Below are 11608 nucleotides of genomic sequence, written 5' to 3'. Positions count from 1 at the left end.
TTAGTATTGCCATATTACCCATAATTAGTAGTCATTAAATTATTTCTTATATTGTATTTCTTACGTAGCTTATGACCGATTCAATCATAATATCATATTTTAGTATAAATAAGTTCAGTATTCATAAGAATAGTGAAATTATTAGAAATCATCTCAGACTGTCATGTTCAGAATATATTTCGCAAATATCACTATACAAAGCATTTCAGTATTTTCTTGTCTTGTCTTAGTCTTAATTTTGGTTTCCACGGTGACTTAAAAAATCTCATTAAATTCCTACAAAATTCTAACAGATTTTGATTGTGGATAACGCGAGTTTTTCTGAATTTAACTGAATAAATTGTCCATTTTTGAGGCACAAGTGCTTAAGCTCTTATGTACATGGAAAAAATAAATAAATTTGCAACAACAACGATGTAGCCTTGTGTACTTATTGTGTTCCTTTATTTGTTGTAATATTCAGTTAATGTTTAGAATATATTGTATATTCAGTTGAGTACTGATTGAATGAAATGCATGGGCTTACTCTGTATTTTATATTAACTTATTATTGTTATAAATCAACAATGGTTTTTGTCATTACAAGTGTACTGTTCTTGTTATTTTTATAATAACATATTATTTTCTAAATACTTCGTATATGTTCATAATAAATATATTACTAATATTTGTGTATTTAATATATGTATATATTAATATAAAAATTTGGTATTTATTTATTATCAATATAATTAATATATATTAAGGGGATTATCAAGAAGTGAATGCAGTTATTATATTTTGATTTAATTGTAATAATTATAATTCAAAATAAAAATTTATTTGATTTTAAATATAGGTGAATTTTTTGTAAATTATAAAAAATTATAAATTATATATTAAAAATTATGTTATTTTTACCTATTAAAAAATTTGGCAAATATTTCTTTTATCTGAAATGTATTAAAATACAAACAAAACTTGCTTATATTACTTTTCTCCAGATTGTTTGAAATTTTTGGCAAGATTTTAATATTTTGAAATAATTTTGTTTATATTCCGTTAAGAAATGATTTTAGCATTTCATCCCTCACTTTAAAATCTATATAAATTGCTAATTAAATTAAATTTGGCATCTGCTTTAACAGAAACATTTAACATCCATTAGGCAGGCAATTCCTTTAATTGCTCGTATTAATTTTAGAGCCACAAAGGAGTCCTGCGCTTGTCTCTGTCAACACCCTCATGCACATGCATTAATATCACAGATCGTAAACTCAACCAGCAGTATTCAATGCATTTCAAAACCCCACAAAATCTATTTTACAAACATTCTACTGCACCGATTTTGTGAGTGACAGAACATTATATCATCTCTTCAACGTGTGTGTGTGTGTGTGTGTGTGTGTGTGCCAGCGGTACATACAAACTTGCTATCTTTATATGAGGTATTCTTGATGGTTCACATGTCTGTGCCAATCGAAAAATCATAGCAACGAAGAATGATGTATAAAAACAAAAAAAGAAAATAAATAATAAAAAAGATTTTATAAAAGAGAAAGCAATGACTCAAATATCAAAAACAATTCACCAGATCCGGTGAATTGAAATTTCAAATAGAAAACAGGCTTGCCATTAGAAAAACAAAAAGAATTTAATTGAAACTTTTGTCCTTCGCATGTCCTGCTTGTCTATGTCGCTATACTATGTCGGCACTGAGCAGCACTGCTCGGAATCGGCATATTTACATGAATTGCAAAATTAGAACCACCCATACACTCACTAATGGGCAATTCGTTTGCCTTTGCTCCTCACAGCTCATTGTACTATGTTGAGTCGCTGTTATACCGATGTATGGTATGGAACATGTGAGAAATACACAACACAAAAGATTTCAAACACCCATATCCGCACATTCCAGAACCAGAAGCAGAGCCAGAGCCCGAATCAGTATCAGAATCGCATATGAGTATTGAACGCCGAAATGAAATGAACATAAATCAAAATGGCTGGACAGACGTATGCATAGTTAGACGGACGGACGGATAAGCGGACGGACAAGCGACAAGGACGCGGCGGATGTGTACCGTACGTAGCAGTAACGTTGTTCTTCGACAAACAGCCGAGACGAACAGACATGCAAACATACTCACGGGAAATGAAAACGTTAGGGGAAAGGGACTGTGAATGTGAATCTGAATCTGAATGTGAATGAAATGGAATGGTAGGAAGGGTAGAACACAAAAATAATTGAATGTGTGAGAGGGAGCGAGAGCAAGCGAATAAATGAAATGACGACGGGTTGACTGCTTGTCAAAAGAACAAACATGGGCGCACAACATCAGCATCAGCTTCAGCTTAAAAAAATTAAAACACAACAACAGTGGCTGCTGCCATAGGAAATCAAATGAAATGAAATGCACGCATCGTAAAACAAAGGCACACACAAAAACAAAACAAAGAACAAAAAATACAAAAACAAAAAACCAAAAACAGAAAATCAACAACAAAAAATCATCCAAAAGTGTGGTCGCATAATACAATAACGAAAAAAAAACAAAAAAAATACGAGAAGCTTTACGTAAAGAACGCCAAACTTACAAACAAACAAACAAACAAACACGCACGCACACACACACACACACACATGTGAGCAACAAACCCAAACAGCATCCAAAACAAAATAAACCATCTAATCATCATCACAACGAGGCAACATCACAAACAACAGCAGTCGAGATGTTGCTCCAGAATTGTTAAAAAATTTCTACAAATATGTATGCGTGTGCGTGCATGTATGCATGTATGTAAATAAGCACAACAAAATGTTAAAACGTACGGCCGTACAAAAAATTTTGATCAAATCGGCTCATGTGTGACTACATGACATGATTGCTATTTCTTGCAAAAAGTTCAATATTTCTCGGAATTCTTATTGTATGGATGTTCCGTAATCTCTCTCTCCCATGCTTTGGGTGTTTTTTTAATTGCTACGTATTAACATTGTAAACCAATTGCCATTTTGTTGGAACACCACAGAGTGATTAATGAAAAGATGTTATATGTTAACTACCAATGAATCACCGACATCTCTATTTGACTATTCTTCTTGTGTAATTTAAATATGATGTGATGTGATGTATTTGAATATCAAAAATTTTTGATAAATGAGATCATATTAAAAACTTAAGTATCCAAGTTTTGAAGTTTTGAACTGGGGCGGATATACTTTTACCAGAGGAACTTGTTAAATTTTAAAAAGAATATGTGATTAAATACGAAGTCTTAAAATTTTTTATGTGTTATGAAGAATATATGATTAAATGCTATATTCTAAACAATCAGAGAGTATTTATTATATAGTACCGCTCAATACAGCCAAAGTTCCAAATTGTGGTCCTAATAACTCTAAAAAACTGAGAAAGAAGTCCATTGCCACATATAGAATTAGGTGCATATCTATGCTAATATCTTAGTTATTACTTCGGGTTTGAAATTAAGCAATAAGTATAGTGGATAGTGGGAATAAGTATAGTTTGTTATGCTTGACTACTATATGTAACTTTTTCTAAATGTACTTTCAGGGTATTATTGAACACCAAACATTTTTTAACTTTCAAATTTTACAAAATATAGATAATGTTAATGATATTTTTATACTCAAAAGCATCTACTTTAGAAACAATTATACAAAAATGATAAATCTAAAATCAAATATTAAATTTTTGACATTCTACAATAGATCAATGGAAAATAAATAATGAAAATACAATGGATCGTATTTTTAGTTTTTATATATTTATGTAGGATATCATCTACTTTAGAAAACACTAATAGAGTAATGAGCAGCCCAGAATTCAATATTATATTTTTTGCCTTCTAGTTTTTGAATCATAAAAATGGATCATATTTTATGAACAGTATTAATTAAGTCTATGTATGTGCTACAATTTACAATAGATAAGCTTTTGTTTGTCCACGAATTATGTCAATTTGATTTGAGCTCTAGACAGTAGGATATATATTCTCGATAAATTGTCACTTATTCATATTAGTTTCGCAGCCTACCGTGGTTTCTCATTTCTGCGCTGCTGCTCTCGAAAAATGATGATCGATATGTTATTCAGTAGTTTTTAATAAGATTACAATTTGATTGTATATCGGAGATGCTTCTGATTCTAGTCTGATTTTGAGCAACTTTAAAAAGACTTAAGATTTATACGTCTCTTGAGAGTGCTTCTGATGGAAGAGTAATCTAACGTACTTTTCCATTTGTATATGATGATTGATCTGTTTAAGAGCAATTTTTAATGAGATAATAATTTAGTACTCCTATAAAGATCCTTCTGATTTTAGTCTGATGCTGACCACCATTTAAATGTAACAAAATTTGTTTGTTGGTTCAGGATGCTTCTGACTCTAGTCTGATCATGAGTAACTTTGAGAGGGTTCAGAATTGAATATTCTGTTAAGGCCTCTTCTGATTTTAGTCTGCTCATAAGTAGTTTTTAATGAGATTTCATTTGTTAGTAAGGTTGCTTTTAATCCTAGTTTTACTAACTTGTTCCTAATTCTATTTTTAACTGAAACTAAGATCTGTTTTAAAGCATATGGACTTAGATTTTTAGCATTGAAGATATTTTTTAAGAATAGAACTACTGAAATTCTTTTTTTTTATGCTGTTTAGTTTTTTTTTTTAATTTTTTTTTGAGATATATTTTTTTTTCTTCAAAATAGTCGTTATTCCTATATTGTCACCAAAAATACTATTAAGCAGAAGTATGTGATTGTGATATGACCCGTTGCTCTTATTATTATAATGTATTTATGTACGGAATGTATGTGGGTCTCTTACTGCTTTTTCTTGTGTATTTGTTCTTATGTCTGTCATTGAAGACAAAAAAGACTATAGACAAAAACCAACTTAGGTGTAAATTTTATTGCGTTTACACTACTTCACTTAACAAAAGTGTGTAATTTATTATTTGAATGTGTAATTATATTAAATATAAATTATTTAATTAAATTGTTTAATATGTAATTTATTCATTACTATTATTAAGAAATAAATTTTTTATAATAATTACACAATTTTTAAAGCAGACGTTGACTTTAAATATTTATTTTTCCTTTAACCACAAATAGGAAAAGAGGAGAGCAATGGTTCCAAAATTAAAATGAAAACTGATATATTTTCTGTGAAATGGGTAGAATTAAGGCAGATTGTCAAAACAATTTTCTTTTGTGAATACAAAAACTTCTGAAAATGTATTCATTGCACACTTTTCGTAATTGAAACTATACGCGGTGGCACATAGTCACATAGTCACATAGTAAAAAAGTTCGTTCACGCTGTTGTATCAATGAATACACATTGTGAAAGGAAAGTGCTTTTAATTTTTTTTATTTTTTTTTTATTTTTTTTTTGTCATTTACTGAATGTAAAATTTTCAACCTTATTTTTGGGTATTTTTTTTTTTTTGTCGACTGGGTTGGAGGGTAAATTTTCAAAACACTCAGCAGTTGCTTTAGCTTGTCTTGCAATATGAATTTTTTGTATTTTTGTGTGGACATGACAGTTTCGTACTTGTGACACTTGCCTAAAAACACCCTCTGACAATGACTGATGGCTGCTGTATGTATGGAGCAATTCTCCAGAATATCAAAAAAAAAAACGAAAAAAAATATGGCTACTCTAAAACTGTTATGGCTACTAATACTGTGGTTTGTTTTTTGGTATTTATTTCATATCTGTTGATGAAATAAGAATCTAGTTTAGCATTAGACTTGATATGTTCAAACTTTTTTTTTTTCTTTATACAATACTATATTATATATAGTAGTACCTCATGAAGAGATATTGTCTAAACGTGAGTTTCGCACCTTCAAATACCTTGTGCGTGCTGCCGAAGCAGGTGGATTCCCCATATATATACGGGAACTACTTGGAGACTGTAATTCCATAGGATTGGGACTCATCTTTTATTTCTAGAAAATAGTTAAAAAAGGGAGCAAAGCCCTGACGATGTCTTACAAGTGAATTCTCAGTCCTGTAAGCTTTGCACGTAGTGACAGGCCATTCTTAACTGGACTGCTTTTAACCTGGCGAACAGACACCTTTTGTAGCGGCTTATTATAAGTACCGACGCTACGTTGTGGACTGCGATTAGCTTTATTCAGGGCCCATGTTTCCCTGAGAACGCAATGCAATGAAGAAGATAATATATACAAATATTACTGGTTAGTAGTTTCTCATATAACTTCAAATATTATGTAAAAAAAAAAATTTTTTTTGTTTTTATGAAAATTACTTTTCGCACCTAAGCTTATCGCAAATGTATAAATGCTCTTAAAAATTCGTCACACGCGCCGTACGCGGAAATTAAATAAATACACATTGCCTCGAAAATACATTAACAGCGCCAGCCCACCCATTGCAAATTCATTTAACAGCGATTTCTAATTGAATGCACATACTTGACTATTCGACTGTTTCGACTACTTGACTGTATTAGGAATGGTTCGAGCAAGAGCAATCATATTACAGCGACACAATCAAAAACAGAGAAGTACATCATCCACTTCTGTCCCTTCCTCCCTGCTGCCTAGTATTTATTATTAAATGTACAAACTTAGCCCACGAATGGCAAAATGTTACAAGTCAAATCCAACTCATGTACGTATCTATGTATGTGTGTGTGTGTGTGTGTGTGTGTGTGTGTTTGTGTGTGTGTGTGTATTTGTGAGCTAGTATTAATTTTCCAACAAAAATTAAATGTCGGAAATATACTTAGAACCAAACATAGTTGTGGACCGTGAAAGTACATCCAAACAAACAAGCAAACAAACAATCGCTGGCTATAACCACTAAAGGAAGTGAGAGGCATCATCTACTGAAGCGATAACAATGCGCTCGCGGCATTTTCACACAATTTCTAAATATCGCATAATGAAAATGAAAACAAAAAAAAAAAACAAAAATAAAAAAAAAAAAATCCAAAAAGTAATTTTCAAGATGACAACCATGTCAGTGGCATACAAATGTGGCACATAGCAACGCCGCCAACTCACCAACTCACCAACAAACCCACACAGCCACACAGCCAAAACAGCTCCAACTACTAAATCCAATATTAGAGACTCTCTAGTACCAGTGCCATTCCAGTGTCGGCCTTAGTAGTTTTGTTTGACTATTCGCAGATCGCAGAAATGGCGAATGTATGTGTGTACGCTTGTTGATGTGATTGTATTGGCAAGGATTCATCTATAGTCCTTTTTGGCCGCACTCATACATGAGTTACAATATTTTTCAATTAGAAATTATTCTGTTGAAAATAATTCGATTACTTTCAGTCGGACGAATAATTTACAACAACGAAAAACAACAACGAAAAATAAAAAATAAAAAAAAAAATAAAAAAAAAGAAAGTGGAGAAATTGAGTTAAGCAAACTGAACGGAAGGACTTTTCTGCAAAGTTTGAATTTTTGTTATTACAAACGTGGCATGTGTTTCACTTGGTGTCAAAGCCAGAATTGTGTGAATATTGTGGTTTTCACATATTGTTGCTTTTCATTCCCTAAACTATTAATAAAATGATTTTAATATATTTCTTCTTCTCTTTGTTGTTGTTTTTCAGTGTCTAAACAATAAGAAAATTAACAATAGAGACCTGCTATAGTCATATGATTATTTTTGAGAAACTGTTAATGTCAGGGCTTTAAACTAATGATATATATCAGCTCAATCACAAAAATGTATATATTAAAATCTTCATTATCTTATATATGTAACTATATCCATACAGGTTTGATCCACAAGCCACTAAAAAAGATGTTATAGTAATGCTAACCATAGTATCCCGAGTATATAGATAATATAGTCATTTTGGCAGCGGAGTAACTTCTTGGAAAAAAGCTTTCAAGAGTTTGGAAATATATGGAAATGCTAGATTGCTTCTAGCTGGTTCTACTTCGACCTTCTTCTACCCATTATTACGATGAATTGTGCATTTAAAACGGCTTTCTTAGCTAATTGAGAAGGATTCGTTCCTCTCTTCACTTCAACTAACTAACTTCGAACTTTGAGCTAACTTGAAACTTGGAACTAACTATAGACATGTGTATAAACATATAGTCTTTAAATTGGAGTTAGTGTTTAAGTAAATCCGTGTAGGCAGAACTCCCAGGCACGACGATGAACTCTCAGACACAACGAGGAACTATGTTATTTCACAATGGATTTTGCTGAAGACAACTATTAAAAATAACTACTTCTATGAAGTTATATGCCAATGCAACTATTGTTCGAGTCGATCTTACTAAATAATTAAAACGTACCCTCATGTGTATCTATACAAATAGATTAGTTAAGGTTGTACCGGAGAATCAAGGGATCTCCATAGTTATTTAACATAAACAATCATGTTCTTAGATAATGAACAGCGGTTATGGGGTTAGAACATTTTGTGCCTTTTAACTTCTCTGCAATTTTTATCTGACTAGCTAAAATATGTACAATCAATAATTCATTAAAGCGGAGCGGAATAAAATGTTGTTGGTAGAATCAAGGCTAGAGGGTAGAGGGCTTTTACTCAGCTTTGAGAGATGTACAGAATTTTATTTCAAATTTCCATAACGTAGTAATCCAGGTAAGGATTCTGTTTTTCTTAATCAAAGTTTATGAAGAATCGTGTGCATCTGGTGGCGTCGGAGCATATCCAATACTGAACTATAAGTTCATGCTGCACTAAAATAATAGTAGGAACTCAGAAATGCAAACATAGAAGATGCTCTCAGAAGATTAAATTGCAGTACTGTTTGAGCGATACTGAAATGGAACTCTCATGGTTTTAGGTACTCACTATAAAGATGCAAATTATCCATGGACCTATATCGTTGTCAATTCCACTAACAGAGTTTGATTTGAATTGATAACAAAGCCTCTATGATCAACGGTGCGTCTAGAACAAAACAAGAAATATTGCTATTTCTTCTTCTATGGATGTGCTTTATACTACTCTATTTGTTCCTTTAGTAATATCTACACTGTCTAGACTACAGATTCGACGTACAATTTTAATTAAATCAAATTACAATTACCTATAATTAAAAATTGTGGGTAATCTAATTACAAAAGTAATCAGTACTGCACAGCTCTGGTTACAGTGCATAACTCTATACTTCTTCCAAGATCCATTAACTTTAATATGTCAAGATTTTTTTCTTTAATATTATTATAATAAAATCTATTAAAAGACAGTTTGCCTCCATAAATGGCTTATATAAATTTAATAACTCTAAGGTCAACTACATGAAATTGTTTTCGAAAATGTAAAAAAGCTTATGAAAAAGTTCAAAACGATTTATTGGAACAATGAATAAGAATTGCTTGCCAATTCCGAAAATAAAATCTTTTCCTGTTTTCACAGGCACACACGAGACACAGAAGTCACAATCTCGCAATGGAAATTAAATCGAATTTGCGGACTCCGGCAACACTGTGGGCGTTTTTGTTCGATATATTGGGTCAAGAACGTGTTATGAATTTTTGTGAACTTAAGTTTGCCGTTTCTAACTTTTTTCCATGCTTTTTTATGTTAAAACAGTAATAAAAAAAATTAAAATAGAAAAAAAAAGGAAATCCCATTCAAATCGAAGACTAAGCAAATACTTGAAGGTAACTCAAAGTAACGCAAATTTCAGAGCCACAAAGTCCTGGTGCGTGTGGATCTAACTCAAGTATGGTGTTTATGTACATGCATTTTATTATATCACACATGAGTTGGTCTGATTCCGTTTTACGTGCAGCCAGCAGTACTCCTCGCGCCATCTTAAGCTCCACTGCTGCGAGTCCGAGTACATGGAAGCGGTCGGACATAAATCACTGTCAGCCATAATCATTTAAAATCAATCAAAATGCAAACGCTTTGAGTGGAATTGGTTAGTTTAGTTTGGTGCGATGCGGTGCGGTGCGGTGCGATGCGGTGCGGTGTGGTCAATTTGGATTGGCATGAGCAAGAGAGTCTTGGCACATGTGTGTCTGTGTACGTCGTATGGCCTGGCATTGGTGAGGCCGGCGTAGCTATCTGCTGTCTATGATCTGTGATGTTTGGTCAGTTTAAGTTAGAACTGAATTTGAAATTTAGTGGACTTGCTAGTGGCTTAGGTAGTTCGAGCTAAGTTAATACATAATTTGTTCGTAAATTTGAAGCGGTTTTTTTTCGAAATCGCGTATGCCTGCTAATTTTGTATGGCTGCGTTTTTTTTATTTTCCTAAGATTTAAATATTGATTGACTCAATAGTTTTATTTTTCCTTGTGTTATACGAGTACTCGTACAAAAAAATATAATGTTCAAATCGAATGCTGGTCATCAGTATATTATCACGTCTATGACAGCACCACCAGCGTTGCAATTATCTTCAATTAGACTTTTTTTTAGACTTTATGGAAATATTTTTATTTTTTCGAATTATGCATGGAAACTGTAACTCAGAGCAAAGCATTTACATACATTATCTATGAAGTTGGAAATAGCGGACTTGGGTTAAATTGCACTCAATGTGGTAATTTGAATAATGATTTTTATATACAAATTAACCTTAAGGCACAATTATCAATGTACTTGAATTATATATGAATTACTTATTATCTTTTGACAACCAAAAACGGTAATTATTAAATATTTTAGCAACACATCATGTATACATGATAAAAAGTTGCCAAGAGAGAAAATTATTTTCAGTAAATTCAAAAATTGAGTAATATTAATATTTTTATATACGAGTACATAAAGTTCTTTTAAATTTTCAATTAAATGCATTTATACTTTCTAGTTTTTCCTTATATAATTTTTTTTTTTTTTGTGGTCTCCCTAATTAATGATGAATACTCCAACTACTTTATTGGAAACGAATCGGTAGAAATATCGTGCGAATTTCTGCATATGTTGTTATTTCAATTTATATACAATTAATTTTTTTTTATATTTAACTTATATACTTCCACACTGGAATTCTTTTGTTTTATATTTTGTGCCTTTATGTTGGGGGCAATTTAGTGTTTCATACAGAAAACTTAGAAAAAAAACCCACAGCAGTTGGAACCAGTCTAACTTAACCGGTCAAAACAGTTCAGGTAAGCAAGCGGCTGAGTAATATACAGCAAAGAATGGAAAAATATTCCTTACCAGTTGTGAAGTCTTTTTGTATTTAATTCGTATTTTGCCGTATATTTGCAAGATATTCATATCAATAAAATTTTCACCTTAATAACAGTCATAAATCATACAAATTGCAGCTTTCATTCATGCCATTTACTTTGGATTCATTCAGGTTACTTTGTATGTGATTACTTAGACGACGATGATGACGAAGACGACGACGACGACGACGATTGTAATAATCCCGAAGGAAAAGCAAAACTTATGTTAGAATAAAGTAAATGTGGGTATGTAAAGTACATTGTATATGTATAACGGATATAGTTATTCCAACGTTAAAAGATTGTAATACTTTTAGAGAAGAATAGTAGCCATAATTGTTACCATTAAAGTTGATAAAATTTATCGAAATATTTTCGTTGGCTGTCAAAAATCCAAGCTAACATAACCAAATTATAATGAAATCGA

Source organism: Teleopsis dalmanni, chromosome 2, assembly GCF_002237135.1.
Source record: "Teleopsis dalmanni isolate 2A chromosome 2, ASM223713v2, whole genome shotgun sequence".
NCBI classification, from domain to species: domain Eukaryota; kingdom Metazoa; phylum Arthropoda; class Insecta; order Diptera; family Diopsidae; genus Teleopsis; species Teleopsis dalmanni.
Note: the sequence above shows the minus strand (reverse complement) of the source record.